This window comes from Lissotriton helveticus, chromosome 3_1 (assembly GCF_964261635.1).
Source record: "Lissotriton helveticus chromosome 3_1, aLisHel1.1, whole genome shotgun sequence".
Taxonomy (NCBI): Eukaryota; Metazoa; Chordata; class Amphibia; order Caudata; family Salamandridae; genus Lissotriton; species Lissotriton helveticus.
The window spans coordinates 298,153,281-298,180,776 of NC_136061.1; the positions used below are offsets into that span (position 1 = coordinate 298,153,281).

Genomic DNA, 27,496 nt, shown 5'->3' on the forward strand with positions numbered 1-27,496 from the left:
GGACTGGTTCTTGCCCGACTGGATTACAGTAATGCTGTCTATCTAGGAGCCCCCGAATCCACCCTGGGTAAGCTGCAACGAACCCAAAATGCAGCTGCTCGGATGTTGCTTGGTCTCCCTTCCAGATCTTCCGCAAGACCTGCCCTTAAAGCACTCCATTGGTTGCCAGTACGAGAGAGGATTGAGTTCAAGGCTATGTGCATTGCTCACAGGCTCCTAAATGGACAAGGCCCCTCCATCCTAGGAGAAATGGTTACCCCGTACAAAGCCTTGAGGTCCCTGCGATCGGACAGTGAACGACTGGCGAATGTTCCCAAATTTAGGAGGGCACGTACCGGAGGCCGTCGTTTCTCAGTAAAGGCAGCCTCCCGCTGGAACTTGCTCCCCCGCAGCCTGCGATTGGAACCCTGCGACCTTCGCTTTCGCAAACAACTTAAAACGCTGCTTTTCCCCAAATAAAGAGTTCCGCTCCTCCTTTCTCCCCTCTTAGCCAACCTACAGTTTTATAGCGCGGGGATGCCCTCGGGTCACCAGGCGCTCTACAAATCCTTAAATAAATAAATAAATAATAACCAGTTCATTAAAGACTCGTGGTCAGAGTCTATTACTTACATAACCGCTTCATGGAGCAATGCCTTATTCCTACCCTTGTGCCGCTCCGAGGGATGGTGTGGCCGTGTCTCTGTCGTCTTTTCACTGAACGGAGAAACTGATTAGTCATTCCTGACTCGTACGCGACCATGTAGACTAGAAAGCTCACCCAAGATGGCCGCCGTTGGTGGCACAATAGTATGAAAAAAGCGTGTCGTTGAAGTCTTTCTACTGTTTTTATGACAAAGTTTTTGGCATTTAAAATAGTTAGTATTCTGGTGGTGGTGGAGACCAGTATGGACTATAAAATTATAAAAAATCAAAATACATCGCAGGAGGTTAACTCTAATGTATCTAATTAAAATAATGGTATATCCTAACAGTGCAATTGGATCGTTCATGTCTGTTATGTATATTTCATCGGAGTTTCAGTCATTATCATGGTGGGTGACCCATAGTGCTCCATGGAAGGTTCTTAAAAAGGCATAGGTGAGCATACATTAAAGTTGTCCCCATGGAATTTCATCGTTCAGACCAGTTTTGTTTGAGTTGATGCGGATCAGTTAGGAGGGTGATTCTATCATTACCTCTATACTTCCTGTATTGTTGTTTTGGAGTTACTGACAGCGCACAGCTGCGGGAGTCAATTGAATCCTCCATCTCAAGCACACCTCATGGATCTGCACCTAGTCAAATGCCTTATAAGTGGAACTACAGGGAAACTTTTTTTCAATAATGGCCGACTAGGGCTTTGCATTTACTGAAGAGGAAATCTCCAACCTCATGGCATCTTTGGGGACCTTTGAGGGTTTGAATTCAGCTGGCCCTTCCGACAGCAACAATGATTGGGACAAGCTAGAGGAACTTAGAAGAACCCAGATAAAGACCGCCATTCACGGTCTGCTTATGTCCGAATATCTGAGAATGAACACAGCTCCTTCAGGTCTAATATTTCGAAACGAACCATTCATTTTCTTGGATGACAAAACCTTCAAAATAGACTGGTCACAGATATCTTGGCGATGTACACGAGATTGGATTGTACTTATAATTAAAACCATAGCATCAGAACTCAAAGTTGAGATACAAGCCATTGAAGTACGGCTAAAGAGCTATGAATCACCTACAAATCTCAAAAAACATCTAGATGAACTGAACAAAACACTCAATGATTTTGAGACATCACTGAAACTAAGCAAATATGAAAAACTAAAAAAAGACACAAGCCGCTGGACGAAAGAAAAAATCTACCCCTATATCAAAGATGATTATAGATCATCACGCGACAATGCCATGGATGATGATGCACCGGAGACAGGATCTAGCAGTTCAGACTCCAGCAGGGGCAGAAGTCCTAGGTACCAAGGCACAAAACGGAACTTCCGAGGCCCAAATCACCGTGGTACGAGAGGATGGAACAACTATCCACCACAAATGATGTATCCACAACAACAGTATGGTCTAATGCCATTTCAAAATCCACAAGGGCCATACCCACCATGGGGTTACCAACAACAGGACTATAGCTTTTTTGATCAAACGCCTTTTTTAGGCACACGCCAAGGACGGAGCAGAGGAAGAAACCGGAGGGGAGCCAATGTACATTGGAACACCGAAGAGGAAGAACCTCCAAGGGTGTCCACGAGAAGCATGACTGGAGCATTATAGAACCAGAAATGAGCCTTGTGGTTAACCTCACCGATATCGAATTGTCTGAAGCCCAGAAAAGAGTCTTGGAGAAGGGCTTAGGATATGTCCCCACTGCCAACATGGATAAATTCCTGCTCTGTAAAGAAGTGCAGGAATTCATGAGACGTCTTAAACATCAAATTATCTTTAAAGACATGGAAATCACCACCGAACGAGGAGACACTGGATTAAAACCAAAATCAAAATTCACTCCGATGGACAACACACTACCCATTGAACTCCTTGCCTTTGAAAAAGCGGTAATGAGGGATCTTGAGGAACTTGATCCATTGAACAAACAAGTGTTTCAAAATGTTTCAAATGAAGAGCGGAAAGCATTACAGGAAATGAGCAGCAACAGTGAAATGGTGATAAAACCAGCGGATAAAGGCGGGGCGACGGTGATACAGACTAAAACACAATATGACAATGAGTGTATGTGACTCCTACAGGACAAACAGAACTTCAAAATTCTCCAAACTGATCCTACTGAAAGCATCAAGGTAAAGATAAACACAATGGTGGAGGAGGCATTAGCGCACAATTGGATCACCAAGAAAGAAGGCGAATTCCTATGCCAAAAGAACCCTAGAACTCCTTACATGTACTCTTTACCTAAGATACACAAACGCCTGGACAACCCTCTGGGACGTCCCATTGTGTCCGGGATTGGCTCTGTCTTGGAACCGGTCTCGAAGTTCGCTGATGCTTTCCTAAGACCAATGGTTCAACGAACATCGACTTACCTCAGGGATACAAAAGATGTACTGAACCTTCTAGAAAACTTGACTTTTGATCCGAAAACACAGCTCCTAATGAGCTGCGATGTGGAGAGTCTATATACTAGCCTCCCACACGATGCAACACTTACCATCATTGAAGATGTCCTGTTTGAAGACGACTGGGAGTATCAGACACCAAGAAACGTGATTATGGAGTGCTGCTCATTGGCTCTAAAAGAGAATTTTTATGAATACAATGGCACTCTATATTTACAACAGCACAGGACCAGCATGGGAAGCACGTTTGCTCCTAGTATAGCGGGCCTCTACGTTCACCATTTAGAGGTTACGAGAATACTGAACCCCAGGAATCCTTTCAGAGATAACATCAGGACCTGGAAGAGGTACATCGATGATATCTTTATCATCTGGGATGGTGATGAAAAAACTGCCCAACAATTTCTAACCTGGCTGAACCTACAGGATGATTTCCTAAAAATCACCAGCACCATCTCAAACAGTAACCTTGTATTCCTTGACTTGAACATCTTATCTAAAAACGGCAAACTGATGACCACCACCCATTTTAAAAACACCTCAAAAACTGCCTCTTGATGTACAAGAGTTTCCATCCCAAACACCTGCGAGATAATCTACCCTATGGCCAATTTCTGCGCCTGCGTAGAAACTGCACAGAAATAATAATAATAATAATCCACATTTGTATAGCGCACAATCACCCGTTAGGGTCTCTAGGCGCTGGGGGCCGTCGGGAAGATTAAGCAAGCTATTGCCCAGAGTCGCATGGTGTTGGGCTAACCTGCCGCCGGAGCTGGGGATCGAACCCTGATCCCCAGATTCCAGCGTCAGTCGCCCTGGCCGCGGCGCCACACCTCTCCCACTAATTTGAGAATTTTAAACTCCAGTCAAAAGAACTGAAGAAAAAATTGGAAATCCGCCAGTATCCTGAGAGAATCATCAACCAGGCCTACAAGAGGGCGAGAAACAACTGCAGAGAAAGCCTCCTGGAAGAGAAGGTACCAAAAGAGGAGGAACGGAGACCTATTTGTATAATCACATACAACACCAGTTCCAACAAGGTCACCAAAATTCTGAATAGAAATTGGAAAATCCTCAACAGTGGAGACCTCCAGATACCTAAACCAATTTTCTCCCATAGAAAGGGGCGCAGCATAAGGGACATATTAGTCCACACAAGACCTAAAGATGTAAGAAACGACAAAAACCCAAATTTTGTACAAGGACACCATCCATGTGGAAACTGTAAGGTTTGCTGTTTAACCAAAAGGAGCAAAGAACTGACTTTCCAGAATGGGGCCACCTGGGAGCAGAGAGCCTTCACTAATTGTAACAGTCTCAACGTGGTATACCTCATCACCTGTCCCTGCAAATTGGAATATGTGGGCATGACCAGCAGGACTATTAAGACCAGAATAGGAGAACACAAAAGTACGATAAGATGCAAAAAAAACAGTACCAAGCTGACCACCCACTTCATAGAGAGCGGTCACATACCTGAGGACATCACTTGGACAATTATTGAATCAGTGGCCCACGAAAGACACCTTTTAGAGAAGGAGCAGAGATGGGTGTTCCGCATCAACTCAAACAAAACTGGTCTGAACGATGAAATTCCATGGGGACAACTTTAATGTATGCTCACCTATGCCTTTTTAAGAACCTTCCATGGAGCACTATGGGTCACCCATCATGATAATGACTGAAACTCCGATGAAATATACATAACAGACATGAACGATCCAATTGCACTGTTAGGATATACCATTATTTTAATTAGATACATTAGAGTTAACCTCCATCGATGTATTTTGATTTTTAATAATTTTATAATCCATACTGGTCTCCACCACCACCAGAATACTAATTATTTTAAATGCCAAAAACTTTGTCATAAAAACAGTAGAAAGACTTCAACAAAACGCTTTTTTCATACTATTGTGCCACCAACGGCGGCCATCTTGGGTGAGCTTTCTAGTCTACATGGTCGTGCACGAGTCAGGAATGACTAATCAGTTTCTCCGTTCAGTGAAAAGACGGCAGAGACACGGCCACACCATCCCTCGGAGCGGCACAAAGGTAGGAATAAGGCATTGCTCCATGAAGCGGTTATGTAAGTAATAGACTCTGACCACGAGACTTTAATGAACTGGTCGCGCACTTTACCAAGGTAACAACAACTCGCCAATACCGTGGAGTGATTGTAAGATGCGGTTTCTCGTTTCAGTACACCGCGGAGAACACCCTTCGTTTGCCAGCTCATGAGGCACGCTAGAAGTGTCTAATCAGTATGTATAAAACTGTTTGATTCTGCCACACGTGTGAATCGCGTTTGCTTGTATAAAATCCCTACAGCTAACGATTGAAAGGGGGTCAACGACTGTCCCTGTAAATACCCGTTTTTTCTAAGCCATCACATTACTATAATCGGCAGATAATCCCCTGTATTCCCTTGTTTGGTGTGTGTATTTGGGTGCATTGAGACTTGAGTGTACGTGTTTTTTTAGATGGGATGAGCTCGTCCACAGATCTTGTGGTTGAGAATCCCCAAAATATATATTAACCATATGACGAATTTTGCCATCATGATGGACACAACCAATCTTGTGTTCCAGTGTACATTAAACGAACCAAGTAAGCGTATATCTTATTTGGACACGCAGTGACAATATGATCTCCGTGGATAATAGACATCGAGTATCATTTGAATGGATAAATGTAACACTGATTTACATGTTTTTTGTGCTTTTTCCTTCCCCTTTTCCCTTTTCTTATTACAGAGACCACATCAGGTTGGATTTTTTTCACGCTTCCCCCAGGGCCCACTCAAGCCTGGAAGCTTAACTAGGTTGCCGATTTTTGCTACTCAGTTATAGGACGATAGGCATATACTCTTTAGATTTTGAAATTGAGTTTATTTTTCTTTGTAGGGACCATCAGAGGTCCTGATGAGTAAGTAGCAGGGGACTACTTACGAAACATGTTGACCAGGTAGCAAGCAACTTGCTCTACCTACACAAACCCCCTTTTTAACGCTCCCAGCCAGAGAACTTAATACATTTCATTTTTTCTACTAGCCAGGGAATTTTTAATTTTTTCTGCATTCACTTATATAGGTCCCTACACTTCACTGATATCACCTCACTGCACTACACATAGCCTATCGTCACACCAACTAGTGCTCCCATGTAGCTCGTAGGTCGTAGCACGCCCCGCCCCGTAGAGGGACGGGAAGACCCCCATGATGAAGCATGACACTAAAGGGTTTCTTAGTGTGTGAGGGGTATTTTAAAAGCACATAGTGCCCTCATCTTGTCATTACAAGAGAGGGTCGCGTCTCACATTTTTTGAACCACCATCACCAACATTAAGTTTATTCACTTGTACACATTGATAGAATCCTGTTGTTTATACAGATCAGTTAGGAGGGTGATTCTATCATTACCTCTATACTTCCTCTATTGTTGTTTTGGGGTTGTATTTTTCAGTCACTACTGGGTGGAGACATTTTCAACATTAGGGAACCACCAGTATAATAGTGTTTGTCTTTCCAATCATCCCTCCTATCACTGGTACCTTGATTCTTGAAATGCTATGGATAGCGCTTTTTTACACTAATGTTTTACTAAATCACACATTGCGACAATGACTGTGCTCCTTACTCGTGCCCTTTGCCTTGGAGACATTGATTTTTAGTCTTTCCTGCGGTAAGGGAAACAGTGGTGTCAGTAATAAAGTCCCAGCTGTTTGGATTCAACTCTGCAACCAACTATTTCAAATGCTAAAATCTGCCATCATATGCTCAGTATAAACATATATGTAGAAGTCAAAGTAGTTAAAAAGCAGTGTTAGAATACTTTGGCCTCCTAAATGATTGTTTCTGAACCAAGCAGACCTCTGAGTTTCTCACATCCATGTATGTGTAGCGCATGTGATTTATTTTTCTGCATTCTGTACTTTGTAGTCATATTTATCAGAATATAAAACTGGCACTATAGATACAGAATACAGTGGGAAACTGGACCAGGCAAAGCAAATAGGTCTGACGTTGCCCGCCAGCCTTCTGACTTGGTCTGTGCTAGTTGTGTACCTTCATGTCTTTTGCAAAACTTCGTTAGCAGAAGCTGCAGGGTTCTTGTGAGTCTAAAAAAAACAGCTAAAAGCTAAGATTTTTTTTGTTCTGAGATAGCACACTTGCTATAGCAGTTCCTGAAAGGAACTACGCTGTCTCGCAATGTCTACCTTATGAAAGTAAGAATGATGTCACATTGAAGTTAGTCATTCAGTTGCAGTGAGCTGTCCATGCTATATGCTGCATTGAGTGGGACAAAAATGTAAATGGCACAACAGGCCAGTGGAAGAAGAGGCCTGACTGAACGTCCTTGCAATTTAAGTCTATTGCATGAATAATTTTTGTGAAATCACCAGACGTAAAAACACCTAGGCTGAATAACTTGCAAAAGAAATTATTCTTGAAACTCATTCTGTCTCCTCCTTTTTCCTCTCTCTAACTATTATTCTCTTTTCATCTTCTACTTTTGTCACTTTCCTCTCGATTTTTTTAAATCTTTTCATCACAATTTTGCTACTTCTACCATGTTTCACACTCTTCCTTTCTATCTTACTTCCTATATTGTTTTTAATCTACATAACTAAGCTCCCTTTTAGGTTAAAGCCTTCAAGACAGCGCAGCTGTCTGGTTTGCTGAAAACATCTTGGGGAGATTCAGAAAACGGACCTAGGAATGCATTCACCCTTCGCTTACCATTGGCTTTGTGGTTTGTAACACATTTTCTGGCTTTTTTTTTGCTTTAGGCTGTCCAGCTCAAGTTCGCCCCTCCTGTTGCCCAAACCTTGTTTACTGAATTCTTACAAAATTGCTATCTGCTAACAGGCTTTTAAATCTTGTTCTTATCTTATCACATTTGCTGTGCATTCAAAGACAGAGGTCAAATGTCAGGCTTTCTCTTTCAAGGATCTTGGTGTTTATTTTTCTTTCTCTGACTTCAAAGTGAGAGCATTTATGTGACAGTCCTGCTAAGTACCCATGTAAGAGGAGAGTATGTTGGAAGTTTTTCTTCCTAGCATACTACAAAAATGAACTACGCTGATGTATCAGAATTAGTACAAATGATATTCTTTGTAATTCTGAAGTGTGGTGGAAACAAATATTTGAATGTGACACATCAATACACTAGGGGATGACATTAGCACACATTATAGGTTGTATGCAGTAACGCCATATTTTGATGCAAATGTAATGGACCTTTCAATTGAAAATGTGTTGTATGTAATGGCAGTTGGCTACCACACCGTGCATACTCCACACTATGCCACTCCACTGTAAGACACTCCAATTTATCCCACTCCACTCACCCCACTGCGCTCCTCCCCACTCCACTACACACCAATATACCCCACCCCTTCAGTTTGCAACAATATACCCCACTAAATCTACCCCATCCCACACCACTCCAACCCAATCTACTCACTTTGATCGAATCTACCCTACTCCACTCCAATCTACCCCACTCTACTCCACTCCAATCTAACCCACCGTACCACATCCCACTTCTGTCTACCACACTGCACAGAAGATTACCACACTCTGCCCCAGTCTACTCCAATCCAACTCATTGTACTCCAATCTACCCCAGTCTTCTCCAATCTAACCCAGAGCATTAAAATATTCCACTCCAAACTCCACTGCAATCTATACCCACGCCATATCAATCTACTCCACTCCAATTGACCCCACTCCAGGCTAGCACACTGTATCCTAGTCCACTCCACTCTACCCAAATCTACCCGATTCCATTTCAGTCTTCCACACTCCACTGAAATCTACCCCAGTCCACTGCACCCCAATCTGCCCTATTCACTCCAATCCAGCCTTTCCCCCTGCAATGTACTCAACCCTCACTCCACCCTATTGTACCACTCTACACTCCAATCTACTCCACTCTACCTCCCTCCACTCCAATCTCGATTCCATTCCAATTTATCCAACTCCACTCCCCCACTCTATCCCAATCCACTGCACTCCACTCTTCCCCAGTCTATCCCAGGATATCCCACTCCAATCCACTCTACCCCACTCCAATCTACCACACCCAGTCTACTCTAATCTACTCCACTCCAATCTATCCCATTTTACCTCTTGCATTCTACCACACTCCACTCTACACAAATCTACCCCACTCCACTTAACTCCAATCGACCACACTCTACTCAAATGTACCCAAACTACCTTACTCCAATCACCCCAGCTCCACTCGTTTACCCCACTTTGCCCCAGTCTATCCCACTTCACCCCATTCCACCCCACTGCAATCTGCCCTCTCCATTCTAATATACCATACTCTATTCTACCCCACACCACTCTTCCCCCTTCAATATCGACTCCATTGCAATCTATCCAACTCCACTCCACCCCCTCCTATCCACCTATCTCTACCCGCAGTTCACCCTACGCCAATATATCCCCCTCCACTCCACCCTAATATAACCCACCCCACGCCACCAACTTTAGACATGCTGAGCAGCTGCCACACTGGTGTACAACATGGCTAAAATGCATTGCTAAAGCCAATAGCTCTCGCATAGGCAAGGCCTATTGGCTTTGCCAATGCTTGTTGCTCTCTAATTGTGTGCTACTTACTTTTGTTCACATGATGCTCTGGATCGATCACCTTCTTACAGAAATGAACAATGTACAGTGGCTAGTGTTGAAAAGTACAAAGAATGATGAAGGAGCCAAGAGTGTACGTAGGAGTCTTTATTCTCTGGTCATCCACTCTCCACCGTCCTACTGTATTCACACCATTCTAACCTGCACTTCAGAACGTACGATCTGCTGGAAAGGAGTGGGGAGGGAAGGAACGTACCAAAGTGATGGAGGTAAGGGAAGGGGAGGATTAGGTTACAACAGCTACCTTCAATGTACAATGGCTATCTTGGTATCTCCTGTCCAGGTGCAATGTAAGTAATGACAATTTCAAATATTCATTATAAAATGTATGCCTAAATGCTATACAATGCCAAAAATAGGTTATGTGGTTTATTTATTATAAACTTAATATGCTAATATATTTAATTGTTTTCAAAGCTCAGGCTTATGACGAATTCCTAAATAGAGCACAGATGACTCCAAGCCTCATCAGTTTAACAAAGCTGCATACAGAAAGTGCTGGACAGACAGGAGGTCAGAAATACCAGTCAATGAATTGACAATACTTAAATCAATATTGGCATTGCACTCAAAGCTTACATTTCTGGGCAGCTTTAATTTTTCTCCCCAGGAGTAGGCATTTTAATAGGTCAGAAGTGCCAGGGCTTGACCATTAGTGCATCCCTGATCATGGGAAGAGGATCAAGTTAAGCTACAATACACCTTTTGTCTCAGTGCCCCTGGCCTATGTTCACATCCAGTACGGGGCTTACAGGGTCAAACAAAGGGTTACACTTCCCTGCCTAAACCTCTTCCTTTACCCCTCCTTAGTTCTTCCTAATCCACCCCCAGTAGTACTTCAAAACATATTCCAAAATGCAGTGCATGACTATGCCTGTCAGTGTTTCGGCACTCCAATATGGCTACGTTCATCATCACATGACTGGCCCTACCGTGAAGTTTATGCTGCTGCTGTGATCACTAATATGCACCATCTTCTATAACTCCACTAGCACCTACTCCTGGTATCAGGGCTGCTTAAGTGAACACAAACCAAAAAACATGGCACTATTTATAGTTCTTTTGTCCCCTAAACGCCACTGTGTAACATAGGCTAGTTCTGTGGGTGATGTCAGAGTATGAAGCATGACCAGTGACCCATTAGAAATGTGAGCTCTTGTGTCTTGCACAGATCAGCGCTCCACATCTAGTGTATGTAGCATTAATTAAATGTGTTCTTTGCAGCTAAGCACTGGTATATTGTATTTGAGCCTATGTTATGCACCTTCGACCAGGGCCCTGCTTTTTCTTAGCCTGGTTATGCAGTATGGCTGAGAGCCCACATCTTTGTTTGCCTAGTTCTGCAGAATGGGCAGTGGCCCTTTTTTGTGAACTTAGTTATTCACCTTAGGGTAAAAGAAGCTATATGTATAATTGCAAAAAACAATGAGAGGGACTAACCTTAACAAATGCCACTGTAGCACTTAATTAGAACCCAAAAGTTTACATCCTAGTTAATACTAGGCAAAAAACATTTTCCTAGATAGGATGTAATATGAAAAATGTACACAAAAAGGTGCTGGGTCAGATAAGAATATAGCGTCTCCTTAAGAAATCAGGAAACTTGCATCTAATTTCTCTTTATATCCAGCTTGTGTTAAATAAGGGAAACCAAAGAAAAACAGTTTATCCACTCTCCCTGGATCAGATGCTTCAGATAAGTAACTATGTCCTTCTAACCATATATAACATCATCATCCTACCATATACCTGATAGACGAGGATTCTTTGGTTAAATATATCTTACTTCTCTCATTGTATTCTGTACAGGATGAGAGGCTGAAGAAACTCCGGCACGAAGAAACAGAGCTAGACAAGCTGGTACCACCGGCGAGGAAACATGGATGCGGACAGGAATCAGGAAGAAGAGATCAACCACCTATAAGAGGAAGACCCACGCCTCGGAGCCGTAACATGTCAGAGACGTCCAATCAAGGTACCACAAATTCCTGACTGCGGGACAACAGGACCCGAGTAGGTAAGTCGACAACACAAAGGGAGTGCGGGAAATGCTAGGCAGATCTGTGACTGAACGCGAACCACGTTCTTGTCACGGACTGACAAATTTATCCGCACTTGACTCCACCCAGCTCCCTGTCTGCAATAGGAGCGGGCGTGACTGACAATGCCTGCACCCTGCTCTCCTTGAACCTTGTTCTGTCTAATGCTGGGTGTTTAGGGCCTTGTTTTTTGTGAACCAGCTTTTGTGTCATAGATTGTGGCCATCTTCAGTATTACCTGTTTTAGATGCTGAAAGGAGGATGTAGAATGGAATCCTTGCTCAACAAATGTGAAATGCTTTGATAGTTATGCAGCAGAGAGATCACTGGTATCCTGGAAAGCTATCACTCTGCCCTGATAGTATTCCCAGAGGCATATTTGTTTGAATGATTGTTGTAGGAGCTTGGTGCCACAGTCCTGCAACTGTAAAGGGACAGCATTGAATCAGTCAACTGCTAAATGCTGAACTTGTCATTTCCCCAAGCTGGAAAAGAACACACAGGATATCTCTCTCCTGCCTCTGGATGTCTTAGACGTCTATTTCTGACCTGCACCATCACTCGGCCATGTGAAAGCCACTGCAACCATGGCTGTGCATTGAGATTCAGTCTTACTAAAATGTTTGAACCCTTGCAGCGATAATATTACCTTTCTCATGCTACCGTGGCAAACATACTTATGTGCTAATATATAGTGAATATATATATATATATATATATATATATATATATATATATATATATATATATATATATATATATATATATATATATATATATATATATATATATATATTCACTGAAAAAACCATAGGTTTCAGGAGTTATATAGTTAGGAATTCGTTTTTAAAAAACCTTTGAAATTCACTCAAATAACTATAAGTTTTAGTGGTGTTATAGTTAGCTGGACATTTTACTCATACAAAACCAATGAAATTGCTCCTATATAGTTAGTTGTACTAACTATATTTCGCGCACCCGCAATCCACTGCTGATGATGTCACATATTAGATAATTCATGACATGGTCAGTGACATCACTGATGACATCTCAAATGACATCACTGATGACATCATCCAGTGAATGTGGTTTGCTTCGTTATTTAAATATGCATTATATATATAGCAATTTACATTGAAGAATGAGTGGATATATATAAATAAATATTTGGATGGAGGATTTAGTAGCAGTGTAATTGACTGTTTACTTGACCAATTTATAATGTCTCACTAAATATAGTGGATAGTGACTAAACTGTGTGAATATCTGTATCAGTTTGTCAGTTGTTGTGTAAACTGATTCTACAGTTGGTTACTAGCTATGTGAAAGTCTATATTAGTTATTGATTAGTTAACTGAGTATTTGTATGGGAGTGTGAAAGTGTGTGTGGTTCGGTGGGGGGGGTGTGACTGTCCAAAGATGTGTGAATAGTTGATTCAGTAGATATATGAAGTTAAAACTACATGTTCTAACAGTTTGGGTGAGGGAATCTCTTTATGGGTGTGGTGATGAGCAAATATATTTCTCAAAGGTACAGGTCCAAAAAACTAGAAAAATAAAAGGCAGTGTATGTGTCAGTTGTTGTATATAAATAAGTATACATAAGACACAATGATTGTGTGAGTGACTGTATGGATAACTGTATACTTGTAATAATGATTTTATAATTCACTAAGTATGACTTACTATCTAAATGAATAGAAGAAGTGGTGTTTGTATAAGTGTTTTGCTAAGTAAATATGTAAGTATGATCCATTGTTTGCATGAGTGAGTAGGATGACTTCATATGTGAATAGGATGCGTGCTGTTGTTTAATGTCGATATAGATGTATAAGTATTTTTGATAGTGTTCTATTGTTCATTGACAGCATGTATGAGTGAATCCATAGGTAAGTGATTAGATGTGTGTATACATCTATGAATCACTGAGTGGATTTTTAGATACTTGTATTGCTGTGACAATGGATTTAAATATGATACTCTGTATTTTACAAACAGTGATGAAAAATTGTAATAGTGTATGAAAAGGTGTATGTGATTGTCAAGTGGATGATGTCATCAGTGATGTCATTTGAGATGTCATCAGTGATGTCACTGACCATGTCATGAATGATCTAATATGTGACATCATCAGCAGTGGATTGCGGGTGCGTGAAATATAGTTAGTACAACTAACTATATAGGAGCAATTTCATTGGTTTTGTATGAGTAAAATGTCCAGCTAACTATAACACCACTAAAACTTATAGTTTTTTGAGTGAATTTCAAAGGTTTTTTAAAAACGAATTCCTAACTATATAACTCCTGAAACCTATGGTTTTTTCAGTGAATTTCAAAGGTTTTTTTAAATGCTAATTCCTAACTATATAAGGCCTGAAACCTATGGTTTTTTCAGTGAATTTCAAAGGTTTTTTAAATGCTGATTCCTAACTATATAAGGCCTGAAACCTATGGTTTTTTCAGTGAATTTCAAAGGTTTTTTAAATGCTAATTCCTAACTATATAAGGCCTGAAACCTATGGTTTTTTCAGTGAATTTCAACGTTTTTTTAAATGCTAATTCCTAACTATATAAGGCCTGAAACCTATGGTTTTTTCAGTGTTTTAAAAAAAAAAATTGATTGGTTAACTGGCTTATTAAGTGTATCTTAGTGAATACATATATTAGCGAGTAATGTTTAAATATTTAAATATATGCATGAGTGATGTAATATGTGACGTCATCAACAGTGCATTTTAGACGTGCAAGTTATAGTGAGTCCAACTAACTATAACGTGGGAATTTCAATGGTTTTATGCGAGTACAATTTCCAGCTAACTATAACTGGTGTGAAACCTATGGTTTTTTCAGTGAATTGCAAAGGTTTTTTAAATGCTAATTCCTAACTATAACTGGTGTGTAACCTATGTTTTTTTCAGTGAATATATATATATATTTATTTATTTATTTAGTGTGTTTTATATAGCGCACGGCTACCCCAACGGGGTGTCCCGGCGCTTCTGAGAGTGTAGATGAATCTTACTCCTGAGGGAATCAGCAAAAGAGGAGTGTTTTTAGGGCCTTGCGGAAGGGGAGCTCGTCAGGGATAATCCTGATGGAAAGAGGCAGTTCATTCCAGTGAGAGGCGGCACAGACCTGGAAGGTTTTCCCTCCAGAGCGAGTTTTGTTGAATCTAGGAATGATCAAAAGATTTTTGGTATCAGAGCGAAGAGCTCTCATATTTTTGTAGGGGCGCAAACAGGACGACAGGTAAGCTGAGCCTTGACCTTTTGTAGCCCTGTGGGCCAATGTGAGGGCTTTGAATTCAACTCTCTTCTGTATTGGCAGCCAATGAAGCGAGCGGCGACGAAAGGAAATATGCTCACTTAGGGAAATGCCACAAACTAAATGAACCGCTGCGTTTTGAACTGTCTGAAGTCGATGGCATAGCCCTGCAGCCAAACCGATGTACAGACCGTTGGCATAGTCCAAGTGAGAGGTAATCAACGCTTGGACTATAGCTCTCCTGGTGTTATTAGGGAGGAAGTTGATGATTTTTTTTACCATCCTAATTTTGGAGAAGCAAGCTGCTGATACTGTCTGTACTTGGTTTTGAAAAGAGAGGTTGGAGTCCCATCTGACACCCAGGTTTTTTACAGATTCCTTAGGTGAAGGGGAGGAGCTTAAATCAAGTGGCCACCAAAGGTTGGGGTCCAGGGGGGAAGGCTGATGGAAAAAAAGGACCTCGGTTTTCCCGTCGTTAAGTCGGAGGCAGTTGTTGTCCATCCAGAGTGATATTTTACGCAGGCAGTCTTTTAAGGGATCAAAGGTGGAATGGGAGAGTTTATCATAGGCGAACATAAGTTGAATATCGTCCGCGTATGAGGTGGCTTTAATTCCGGACTGGGCGATCATCTCAGCAAGCGGGGAAAAATAAACATTAAAAAGAAGGGGGCTTAAGGAGGAGCCCTGAGGGACTCCCCACTTAAGCGGCCGGCTGTTGGACGTGTACGGGGGAGTGAAGACCGCCTGGGTCCTGTTAGTCAGAAAGGAAGATAGCCACCTCAAGGCCTGGCCTTGAATACCTTTGGAATGGAGCCGATCCAGCAGGACAGAGTGAGAGACGGTGTCGAATGCTGCCGACAAGTCAAGCAGCACCAACACCGCCTTCGAGCCTCCATCCAGTTTCCAGCGAACAGCATCGGCCATCTCTATCAGAGCTGATTCCGTGCTGTAGCCGTGTCTGAATCCATGTTGTGAATCATGGAAGGCCCCATTGGATTCCAGGAAATTTGCCAGTTGTTTTTGTACTAGTTTTTCCAATACCTTAGCTGGAGCCGGTAACAGAGATATAGGTCTATAGTTCGCCGGCTCGTTGGGATCAGCATTAGCCTTTTTCATGATTGGAACTAGTCGTGCATGCTTCCACGAGTCTGGGAAGATGCCAGTCTGGAGAGAGTCATTCCAAATGCCGTTCAGGATAGGATTAAGTAGGGGAGCCAAGGCTTTATATTGTTTCACCGGCCATGGGTCGGTAGGCGAACCTGATCTGCATTTGGATAATACTGCCAGAGAGAGATCGAGGGAAATTTCTTCAAAGTTAGTAAGGATCTTTGAAGGTACTAAGTCAGAGGTGGTAATCGGTGTGGACTTGTGGAAAGGGTCAGGAGGATTTTTACTGGGGAAAGAGTCATAGATGGTGACAATTTTATCCTCAAAGTAGTCGGATAAACGATTGCAAAGGGATTGAGAGACAGGGGACTGGCGTTTGAGGACCAGAGGATCGGTAAATGATCTCACCGTCTGAAAAATCTCCCTTGCAGAACCATGAGCTTTATTAATTTTATCCTCATGGTGTGTTCTTTTATGATCTATGATCTTTTTCCTGTACCTTTTAAGTGCTAGTTTGTATTCTATTTTGCTATCAGGAGAGTATGAGAGTCTCCAGCGTCGTTCCAAGAGTTTGCAGGACGATTTACATTTACGTAGTTCTTCAGAGAACCACGGTGCAGAGGGGGCAGAGCGAAATGTTTTTATTGGCCTAATAGGAGCAATTGAATCAATAGCCGAGGACATCCAACTATTAAAATTGTTCAACCTAGAGTCTAGATCAATGGCCTCCCTCGGGACTGTGGTACCCAGGTGGGCTCGATGACTGGCCGGAGAAACATCACTCCAGTTGCGCCTAAAGGTTTTGGCCTGAACACAAGGTCGTTTTTGATGGGATAAACAGAGAGAAAACGGAATAAGGAAGTGGTCGGACCAAATCACTGGGTAAGGATGACCCATGATTAAGTCAGACAAATTAGAACAAATCAGGTCGAGAGTATGTCCCGCCTTATGAGTGGGGTAACGGATCCATTGTTTTAGACCACCGTCCAAAAGTGTAGAGAGAAAGTTGGAGCTTGTCAAATCCGAAGTGTCCTCCGCATGGAGATTAAAGTCTCCAAGTAGGGTGAAATTAGCATAACGCGAGCTGGCCTGAAGAATATAGTCTAGAAGGTGTGGCAGGGAAGAGATCTTAGATTTAGGGGGTCGGTAGACTAGCAGGCCTGAGAGGGTAATATTGGCCATAAAATTAATGCAAAAAGGAAATATAAAATTTCTATGGCAAAATGAAACCCCTCATTTTGTTCCTTTTCAAATTAAATGTATTAAGTGTTACCACTTTATTCCAATCAAGATGACTTCAGGTGTGCCATACTTTTGTCATAAGTAAGACTGTTAGCGTTCTAGTTGTTCTTTAGAACACTCGGGACATTCTGTCATTGGGCTGTAGTTGGGCTACATCTGGCTGATATTTGGGCTACATTTGTTTTTTTTTGTCTCTGGTGGCCATCTTTGGGCTACATTGGGCTACATTGGGCTACATTTGGGCTCAAACAATATATATAGCCCAATGTAGCCCAATATATATTTTTTCAAAGTTAATTTTCGTAAAAACCACTGGAGCACATATCTTGAGACATAGCAAAGGCACATCGGGCTACCAGTCCCTACAATTTTGCCAAGTTTGGTGGAAAACCATTCGGCCGTTCGGGCTAAAAGTGAGTCCAAACGCCCTATGGAAATTAACATGGGGAAAACACGTTTTGGGACCCCCCTTTTATCTCGGCCCTCACTCGACGAATCCCCCCAAACTTTCAGGGAAGGAGCGGAGCACCGCGAGGCAAAGTTAAGAAAAATTTCAGGAAGATTCCTTAACCGGCGCCAAAGTTATTCCCAATAGAATGTTGCAATTTCCCTATGGAAAACAATCCTAACTATATATACCTACTGGCTACCGCCAGTAGGTAATATATATATATATATATATATATATATATATATATATATATATATATATATATATATATATATATATATATATATATATATATATATATATATATACATAGTGAATACATGTGCTAATATATAGTGAACCCCTAGGTTTTCCAAGTTTTTCTCAGCCAGTAAGACTAAGCAACTTACAACCTGAAAAAGGAAATAGCTACTGGTTACCTGGCATTATTAATCCATTGTCCATGGTCTGGAACACAGCGTTGTGCCCTGTTCCTTATAATCATTAGTCCATTAAGTTATGTGGTCTGTGTCCCATTTCGCATGGCGGTGAACAGTGCCATGGGGCAAACTTGCCTTGCTTTGCTCTTACTAAGCCTGGCCTCATGGCTCTGTTTGTACTTGTCAACTGGTATTGGGGGAATTCTGTTGCCCAAGCAGAACGACACCCAGCCACTACTGGCACAATTTCCACTCTGATTGATTTAGGACAATGAAAATACAAGAATATACATACAGTGTTAAAATATATGTTTGCATATGTCGGCCTGGATCATATTATTTTACACAGACTACTTCACACTTAACTAACAGCTGTCTGCAAAAGAGCATTGGGGGAGGGGTTGTAACTCATTGAGAATTTGCACTACAAATGACATGCAGATCTGGGGCATAGCCTTGAGTTGGGATTTAGTTTCAGCTCTCCCAATAATTAGATCAGTTGCACTGTTCCTAGCATTTGGTTGTAAGCTCCTATTTGGATTTTCAGTCAGTATGGTAATTTTTTTAGACTGTTTTCGAAATAAGAATACTGTAGGTAGAGTTCAGGCTCAACATGGCTGCCTCCATGGTGGTTTTGTAAATGAAATCTGGTATTGATTGCTTTCTGTTTGCAGAGGAAGCGTGACAGCGTCTGGTGAACAGTGGAGGTTTCTTCACTTGGACAGGTTAGTCTTCTTCCTTTTACTCCTGCCCACCTCTTCATCAATGCCTTGCTCTCACCATTATCTTTTTGACCAAGTAACCTTAATGTTAAACTTATGAACCCTTGTAACCATATCTCATCAGGCACACTGTAGTGTGGTTTTATCTAGGTACCTGAATCAATATCCTATTCTTTGCCCTTGTCCGGTTATAAATCAATAATATCCCTGCAACGGCACAGAAACCCTTTTTCATAATTCGGTCATAGCGCATGCTGTCACATTAAGCAAGCCTAATCCTCCAGCCCCCTAGAAAGTACACCAAGTTCTTAAACAAATCCAAGCCTCCAGCAACCTGGGAAATCCCCGCTGCTATTGTTTTGATTTCGTCCGTGAACTCCTGTAAAGCACTGGAAGAACGACCAGTCCTTAGTGACATCTTTATTGACGTCTTATGTCCATCCTTACGTCAACCCCGGCACCTTTCAGGTATAAATATACCGACGCTGCCTTAAGCAAACACACAGTGGTAATCCTGGAGCAGAGCAGCTACTACTTCCGAAGAGCCCAGCTGATGCGAGAGCCCACGGACGCTGCCCCTCCCTTTTGACGCGCTGAGAAAGACGCTGTCTGTTCTCTTGCCGAGAAATCCAGCCTCCGGCGTTTCCAGCTTACCCTTGCGGGTGACTGGGATACCGAGTCCTGAGAGAGAGATACCAGCCCTCCTGCCTTCTAATACCCAGGTACTGAACTGACTAAACCCTTACAGAGAATTCTTGAGTCAGATTCTTGGCAAACCAAACTTAACTTAAACTGCTACTTACTTACTCCCTCCCATGTATTAGGCTTAGGTCAGGTACACCGGGGTAGGCGAAGTTAGAAGCACCAGTTGAGTACGATTAGTCAATGTATATATGTATGTATCTATTTTATCCATTTTAAAGTATCATATGGCTAAGAAACCATATCAATGCTTTTACAGTATTATTTCATAATCCTGCTTTTACTGTATGCACTTTACTTAACTATAAGTATTACAATTGTAGCAATTCATTTCTCTTGTATGAGGAAAGAGACTGCTCAATAAATAACACCTTTTATTGAAAACGCCCGTCTCTCTTTTTCTCTGCAAACTGGTGAAACTAAGTGCGCACTTATTGACTGAGTGAAATAGCTGTCTTTTGTTTTCACACGACTCTAGAGATATACTCTTATTCAGGGAGAGCAAAGTTGTCATGTTTTATGGTTGTCAGAAACTAAATCCCTTCTTGTCTATCCAGGGAGGTTAAACTCCTCCTCGCTTATTCGAGAAAGTTTCTAGTGAACTCTGAGCTAGCTGGCAAAAAACGTAAGTCTAATATAGTCAGTAAAGACCTAGATAACCACAGTCCTACGTCTACACTACTGAATATAATATTCCAATGTGCAGAGCCTATTGGGACTATAGGAACTACACTACATGGCGCCCAACGTTTGGTAAGGCGATAAATCTAACGCAAGACGTTAGAGTAACTCAGTCGTGCTTTTTCACACAGACCCTTTCTCCCGTAAATACTCCAAAGACGTCTGGAGTGGGTCAAAGGTTAAAATCCGCCGGAACTTAGTAGGAAGAGATTTCTATGTATAGTTTTTGGTTTATTCAACGTTGAAGGATACAGTGTTCCAAAATATTGTGCACCTAATCTTTGTTTCCATGAAAACCTAATCTGCAACAAAAACCTTGCTGTCAGTAAAATGTCAGACAATGAAGGAGATAGGGAGACAGCTAGAATAGCAGCTCAACTCCTAGCGGAAGACACAAGTCTCCTACAGCAAGACCCGGATGCAATACTCATCCCGGTCAGCATAAGAAAAACTATAACTATTAAACTAATAGAAAATGGACTGACATCGAGAGGTGGTACAGTCATATTCGTAATTGAGGCACATGAATATCGGCAGACAGAGGTATTCTATTCATGGATAAACTTTCCAGCAGCAAACGCTGTCACACATGAGTTCCACTATTACAAAATAGAGGAACCACCGGAAGAGTACACTCCTTTCGAGGAGGTGGAAATACCATTAAAATACCAAGAGCACCTGCTCTGGTTTAAAGGCGCCCTAAAACATAATAATCACATCACCAGGCTCGGTCCACTAGGTAGACCAGGAGCAACGTGGCCGGTTCTAGCCAGCTACACACCACATCCAGACATTGAAAAAATGTCAATACCAGAACTTTTGGTACAGTTAAAACAACTGATTAAAATACATAGACAATTAGTCCAATATGTAATGCAGACTTCAACAGTCCAACCAGCTATTAACATTCCACAGCTGACCCCTCATCAGGGGAATACAAACAAAATTACACCACAGAACATACAGTCATGTCTGGGTAAAGTACCCGCAAAACGGGAACAAATTCCATTCTGGTGGGCACAAAAAATCACTCAAATAGAGGCAGTATTTCCGGATACTACCCCTACTGAGAAACACAGAATTCTGACTATCTGTCTTCCAATGGGCATCGCACCACATGTGGAGGACTGTGACACTTGGGGCACAGTCTTTGCTTCCATTTACACAAAAACACATGGTGTTCCGTCCATGGCGGTAATACCCGATGTGCTAAGACAGATTCAAAATGAATACGGTCCAGAACCTGCTTTAACTCTGGGTATGAAATTACTGAAAGACTTCAAGCAGGTCTCAGCTTTATTATTATCTAACATAAAAGGAGAAGCAGCATCTGTGGCGATCCGCCAGAAATTGAAAGAAACAGATATAGCAGAACAACCATTTGAACTTGCCAGAATCATAGAAAAATCCTATGAAGAGTTAGGAAGAGATAGTTTGGGTGGGAAACCAGTAAAACCCCAACTAACTGAAAATCCTGAAAAAATATTTATTAAAAATAATTTAAACACTCCAAAAAAGAGCTGGGATGTAAATAAACAATCCACTCCCAAAGAAAAAAAGATTCCAGTCCAGAGGAAAGTCTCCTCGGCGGAGAGAAAGATCTCTGGACCAAGGACACAGGTCTCCCCAGAGGGAGCCCTCTGAGAAAATATACAACCTTAGAAATAGGGATCATTTGAAGAAACCTGATAGATATCAAGATATTGATACACGTCCCTCTCGATCTTTTCAGACCTCCTCGCAGAAAGAAGAGGACGGTCAGAACACAGGGAAGAGCACGTCAAGTCCAAAGACAAAGAACCTGCTCATCAAAGTAAAAAACTACAATTTCCAAAAAAGAAGGTAGCCAGCATTAAAATAGTCAAACATGCCGAGGATCCTGAGGACACAGCTGAAAAACGGAGAGTGGGCTCAGACAATGCTAGACAGCGCAGCAGAAGTGAGCATAGCTCGCAAGATCCTGATGAATCATCTGGAGACAGTGGACACGAATGAATACATTCAGGTGGAAACTGCAGACACCAGAGTTAGCAAACCTCATAAAATATACGAAATAACATTACGTATAGAGGGAGATAAGACTAGGAAAATAAGGGGTCTATTTTGGGATAACCTCTCCAAAGGCTATGACATCCTTTTAGCTGAAAAAGACTGGCCACCGGAGTTTGTCAGGGAGTGCCCTCATGGCGAAGAAATGATTATGCCTGCCTTCTCAAATCACATTCCAATTCATAAAAAATATACACTTGCAAGAAAGTGGGCAGTAGCCCAAACTCCTGCATTATATAAAAACCATGTTGGATGGGATGAGGACTCTCCTCCTCACAAAATCCAGTTAAAAAATCAACCAACTGCACAGAGGCAGTACCCAATTAAGCAAGAAGCTAAAAAACAGGTCAGGGAGATCTTAGATCAACTTGAATACCAGGGGGTGATTGAAACATGCACCTCGCAAATGAATAACCCTATGTTTCCTGTCCCCAAGCCAGACGATTCATATCGTCTAGTTTTGGACTACAGACACCTTAACTCATGTTGCAAAACCTTTGCAGTACAAAACTCACATAGTGCAGCACTAATGAATAACATCGTGCGCAAAAAGTACAAAACAACATTAGACATCTCTAATGGATTCTTTTGTCAAAATATAGCACCTGAAAGCAGGTATTTGACCGCTTTCTCAATAATGGGCTCGCAGGAAAATTCTGTCGACTCCCCCAGGGGTTCAAGAACAGCCCAGGACTATTCTCAGCGAGAATAATAGAGTTACTACAAATGTATGATGATGAGGAATTATCTTATGTCGATGACATCTATCTAACAGATGATGACTTGGATACTCACTTGAAAAGAATGAACACCATAATACTTGGGTTCGCAGCAGAGGGTTACAAATTCAACTTTAAAAAGTCACAAATTGCCCATTTAACTGTCCTGTTTTTAGGATATGAATTATCAAGTGAAGGCAAAAGCATGGCAGACAATTTCTTAGAGAAATGTGCTGTAATCCAAGCACCAAGAACGCTGAAAAACTTACAATCAATTCTAAGTTTCCTGAATTTCGGAAGAACTTACATTCTAAATTATGCAGAGAGGGTTAAACCTCTCTATGAACTAATAAAACCAGATTTTAAAACAATCAATTGGACTCAAAAACACACAGAAATTTTGAGATCATTGCAAACAGACATGTTAGCTAAAACAAAATTGCAAACACGCGATAACACACGCAACCTTGTGATCCGGGTCATCCCAGGAAGATGCGGATTCACATACCTGACCTCTAATGAGGGAGAAAAGGTACCAATAGCGTACAAATCACATTTGTACACGTAAGCTGAAAAAACATTCAGCATTAAGGAAAACATTGTTCATGCGGTTCAAACAGCTGTAGCAAAAGAAAGAGACCAAGCTGACGGCAGACAGATTACTGTTAGTACAGCAGAATCAGCCTTTGAGGCATTAACAAGCCCATGTAATTTACCTACTGTGGTGAATCATTGCCCTTGACCTAGCTGCAGGAGGAAACGCCGCTGGAGTGTGTGCAGTCTGATTCTTTGCTGTTGTTACCTGGTCGCTCTTTCAACCCACGCCTCGCGGCCCCCGCTTCGCGGGCGCCGCTCGTGGTGAACACACCTTTGCAAGGACCAGAATCACTGCTGGGGGACCTGCCACTTGTTGCATTACCTGTCGGGACTGCGAGGACCAGCAGGCGCAGCGCGGCTCAACTCGCCGCAGCTGGTCCTCTTCCCGCCCCTCCCGCCTGAACTTGAAATATCGCGGCTTGGGGAAACTCTGTGTGGTGAATCATTGCCCTTGACCTAGCTGCAGGAGGAAACGCCGCTGGAGTGTGTGCAGTCTGATTCTTTGCTGTTGTTACCTGGTCGCTCTTTCAATCCACGCCTCGCGGCCCCCGCTTCGCGGGCGCCGCTCGTGGTGAACACACCTTTGCAAGGACCAGAATCACTGCTGGGGGACCTGCCACTTGTTGCATTACCTGTCGGGACTGCGAGGACCAGCAGGCGCAGCGCGGCTCAACTCGCCGCAGCTGGTCCTCTTCCCGCCCCTCCCGCTATTTAACATCCTCTACTGACGCGCTAGCGGGACGCGCGCGGAGCAAAGCGCGGAGCGAAGCCCGGGCAAAGGGCGGGCCCTCTGTGGCCCTCAGTGGCCGAGGTAGGCTGGGCTGGGCCCGGTTACTTACTTTGACTGAGATAACTGGATTGTTTGTACTCGAGTCGCATTGAGTGTCTCGCACGATCTCAGGATTATTTATTTTCAGATATTGTTGTGATATCCTCCAGAACAGTTCTGTTTTGCGGTCATCATTGGATCCTCTGGACTGTAAATTTTTATTTAGGTTCTTAAAAAATATTTTTAAATATTTTATATTACTTCTTCTGGAGGCTGGTTCCTTTGTATTATTTTTTGTGTGGTACCTTTTAAAAAAATGGCTAAAACATTGCGTTCAGGGAGAGAAGTTGGAGGCTTTTTGGCCTCACAAAAAGAGCCTGTTCGCATAAGAAACAAATCTGTGAACAACCCTCCACTGAAGGGTCAATCCCAACTATTGGATCTCTGGGTTCTGCCGAATCTTAAGAATACTAACGTGTCAATGAATAAAGCTACCGGTGCCAAGGGACAGGAGATCCATACCTCTGCTCTCATGTCTCCCCCATCCAACTTGGTGCGTTCTCCTGCACCACATTTGGTATTGGCGGTGTCCTCGCCTCTTGCTAATCTTGAAGGGAAGGGAGAAGGCACGGTTGAACTAGTGGGACCTGAAGGAGTTCATCCGATGCTTCCATTGCTGTCCTATGCTTCACAGATTGAGGGGTCGGGTGGCGGTTTGTTGTCATCATCCACCGGCCTTGAACCCCGCGGCCATTGTGCAAACATTGTTAAAGTGGAGACTAAGGCCCCTTGTAGATCTATGGCCGATGTGACCCCTTCTAAGCTTATGATGCATAGTAGTACCCCCTCTTTAAATGATCAGGGCACATCTAATTTGTTAGACGCTTCTGGGTCTTTGGGGTTTAACTTATCTGGTATATGTCATCCTCACGAGGCATGTGAAAAACCTATCTCTGAGTCCATGATCGCTTTGGAACAATTGTTATCCTCGATATTAGTCTTATTGGGGAAATTTGTTGGCAGCTCAGATTGCATTTTGGACTCAGTTACCCAAATCCTGAAGGCTCTGCTACAAAAATCTACTGATTTAAAAGGTGCCCCTTGTCCCACGATGGAGCATTGCTTACAAGTGGGCGAAATAAATGATGATACCCAAATTGCTAAGACGAAGGATATGTCGACATCTCCCCATTTACATACTGTAGCGATCCCCTTAACGGCAGCGTCTAACTGCATTAAGAATTCGGTTCTAGAGATTGAGGAGGAAAATGTTTCTAGTGTTGGACGGAATGGGGTTTTAGACCTTTTTCCCATCTTTACATCTGAGAATAGAAAAGATGTGTATGAATCTAATCCTGTTGTAAAGAAAAAAACCGGCAAACATGGTAACAATAAAGGGAATAAAAAGAAACCTATCCGTAAACATAAGAAGAAAAGGCAGCGCCGTATAAAATTCCAAAATTGTTCGATTGTAGGGGAGAATGAAGTAGTTGACTCAGCATTCCGCTCACCATCCGTAATGGCGGATGCTGAATCTAACTCCTTCTCTCCTGTACCCTCAAATGGAGAATGTGAACTGGGGCCCCTATCATCTCAGGAGGTGCTGTTGCGAATGGGGGGTCCCTTGTCAAATAAGTCTCTATCGCTTGTGAATGGAGACCCATGTAATTTCCCACCCGGATCTCTTAATCCATTGGCCCCCCCCTTTTCCTCGGCTATAGACACTGTTGATGGCCCTACCATGGAGGTCCCCCAATTTACATCTAAAGGTCCAGTGGACACTCTAGTCCTGGACTTTTTACCTTTATTTGATGTGGACCTTCCCTTAAATAGAGCCTGGCTATTAAAGCGCTGTAGTGAGAGCGAAAGTCTCCGCCATATCCAAACTAGAGATATTGAGTTGGTCACCCTGTTTGGTGAAGTTAAGGTTTTGAGTATAAGGGTTAAATTCTACTCACCAATCATTGTAAACCTTATACTGCAGCAAGCAGAGATTTTCCAACGGACGGGTATTGATATTCTCCCGATCTTTAACTTGGGCAACATTAAGTATGCATTTGGAGAGCCTTTTGGAGGAGATAAAACTAAGGGGGTATCCCTTTCCCTTGGGGATCTGAAGATTCGGGTCTCCAAGGGAAAACGTCTGGTCTCACAAGCGAAACCGCAGCCGCCAATACAGACTTCCTCTTGTTTAGAGGATAAGGACCGGTGGAATTGGTTGCATGGAGCCTTGACTACAAAAACTAAAGACAACCCCAGACTGTTTCAGCATCTTTAACAGCTCGCTGAATATTATTTCTTGGAATGCTTCAGGGATTCATAGCAGCCCAGAGAAATTTGATTTTCTTTTTTCACTGGGAGCGAATGCGATTTGTTTGCAGGAAACCTGGTGTGTCAATATGTTGAATGTGTCTAAAGATTTTTATGTCCTGGAAGTGCCCGCTGCCCCTTCCAAGAAAGGTCACGCCAGGGGGGGGATCGCCTGTTTACTATCCAATAAAGTGCAATGGGGATTCTCCCATTATATTGACTCCAGCAAACTTTTCCATGCCGTAACTATTGAAAATCTGTTTAATGCTGGTATTAAGGCCCCTATTGTGATTTTAAATGTTTATATTCCTCCAGAAGAATGTTTTAATGTGGTAATGAAGCGGGTATTTCGCTATGTAGATCTAATTAAAAATGTTCCCGCTCCTCCAGCGGTTATGATCATGGGTGATTTGAATTGTAAGATTTCCAATGTTAGTCTGGAGCTTTTCAGGAATAAGTGTAAAGAAGAGGCTCACTTTGTCCCTCAGGCTCTCTTCCCGGAAAAGTCAGTAACAAATAAAAGAGGGAAGATTCTGTTAGAAGAGTTAATGGCCGTTGATGGGCTTATAATAAATGGGAGATTCCCGTCGGACGTCCCGGCAAAATTCACCCATAAGTCTCCCTTTGGGTCTTCCATCTTGGATTATGTCATCGTGGACTATGGCCTGTTTCCATCTATTCTCGATCTCAAGA

At 42.4% G+C, this 27,496-nt stretch overlaps 1 long non-coding RNA gene across 2 annotated transcripts in view; it reads left to right on the forward strand.

Moving 5' to 3' along the window:
• Positions 1–27,496, forward strand: part of LOC144824515 (uncharacterized) — a 66,990-nt gene that overhangs the window by 29,164 nt on the left and 10,330 nt on the right. Inside the window, exons 1-2 of one of the 2 annotated variants that reach the window (XR_013608993.1) lie at positions 10,683–11,749; positions 18,929–18,979. This is a non-coding gene — a long non-coding RNA (uncharacterized LOC144824515). Of the gene's footprint in view, positions 1–10,682; positions 11,750–18,928; positions 18,980–27,496 lie in introns of those variants that run through there. The other variant, XR_013608992.1, reaches the window with a different exon arrangement.